The following is a 992-nucleotide window of genomic DNA, read 5'->3' as shown; positions in this document are numbered from 1 at the left end:
AAGACTTGCCTTGTGCTCCTCCGAGCAGTTTGTTTGTTCTCCTCCAGTGCGGGACAAGACAACACAAGGGAGCACATTCGCCAACATCCAGGTACGCAATGCGATTTGGAAAGAAGCTCCTTTCCAAAGAGTTGCACACGAACGATTCTTCAGTCCTGCTCGGGGGGCATGGAGCCCCAGCCACACACAGCTTCAAGTAGCGAGTCAGGCGCCAATGCTTTTGCTTGCGGCCACACCACCCTGAATGTGCCTGATCTCTTCTGATCTTGGAAGCTAAGCAGGGTTGGGCCTGGTTAGTACTTGGATGGGAGACCGCCTTGGAATACCAGCTGTTGCAAGCTTTTGCTCTCTCGGCCAGCAGGGGTCACCGTTGGTACCGTAGGCTTTGGGAGGAAAACCTGGAGGATGGAAAGGTGATCTATAGCCTCATCTCTGGAGATGTTTTTGTTGCTATGGCATGTGTGTGACCCATATAAAAAAAAAACCCATTTGTAAAACGAATATCGAAGCTGCCTCTAAGTCTGCAAATGAAGATGAGTCGATAAACCACTTGTTTTTCGTATAACTATACATATATTCATTTATTACTGATTTCATTCATTGAGCACGGATACAATAGAGGTACAGCCATTCACTGTTTGACATGTCTGCACTGGTACAGAACCTAGCAATCAGAAAACGGGTGAAACTGTCTTGAGAATTAGCATACAGTACCGAGGCTCCCATGACCAAATAAAGGCTAACCTCGATAATCAGCCTAAATAATGCAGACTACAGCAAAACGACTGACTTTGAAAAGGGAATGAATGTCCGGAAGGAGTAGTGTAAACAGCTTGAAATGCTTCTCCGGACCTCTACCTAAAAGAAACCGGGAACCAGCAGTGGCATCGACTCCTTACGAACTGGGATCCTATTGCAGCTCGTGGTATCGTAACTCTTCCGTATCTGATATTGGACCAAGCACATCAGGGGAGACCGCGAACACAGTCCCC

At 47.4% G+C, this 992-nt stretch overlaps 1 pseudogene; it reads left to right on the top strand.

Moving 5' to 3' along the window:
• Nucleotides 1-222: 222 nt before the first annotated feature.
• Nucleotides 223-341, top strand: LOC148826070 (5S ribosomal RNA; annotated as a pseudogene).
• The last annotated feature ends 651 nt before the right edge of the window (nucleotides 342-992 follow it).

The sequence above is a fragment of the Atractosteus spatula genome, chromosome 10, assembly GCF_055471065.1.
Source record: "Atractosteus spatula isolate fAtrSpa1 chromosome 10, fAtrSpa1.hap1, whole genome shotgun sequence".
Classification (NCBI taxonomy): Eukaryota; Metazoa; Chordata; class Actinopteri; order Semionotiformes; family Lepisosteidae; genus Atractosteus; species Atractosteus spatula.
Note: the sequence above shows the minus strand (reverse complement) of the source record. Positions and strands in the feature narration are given on the sequence as shown.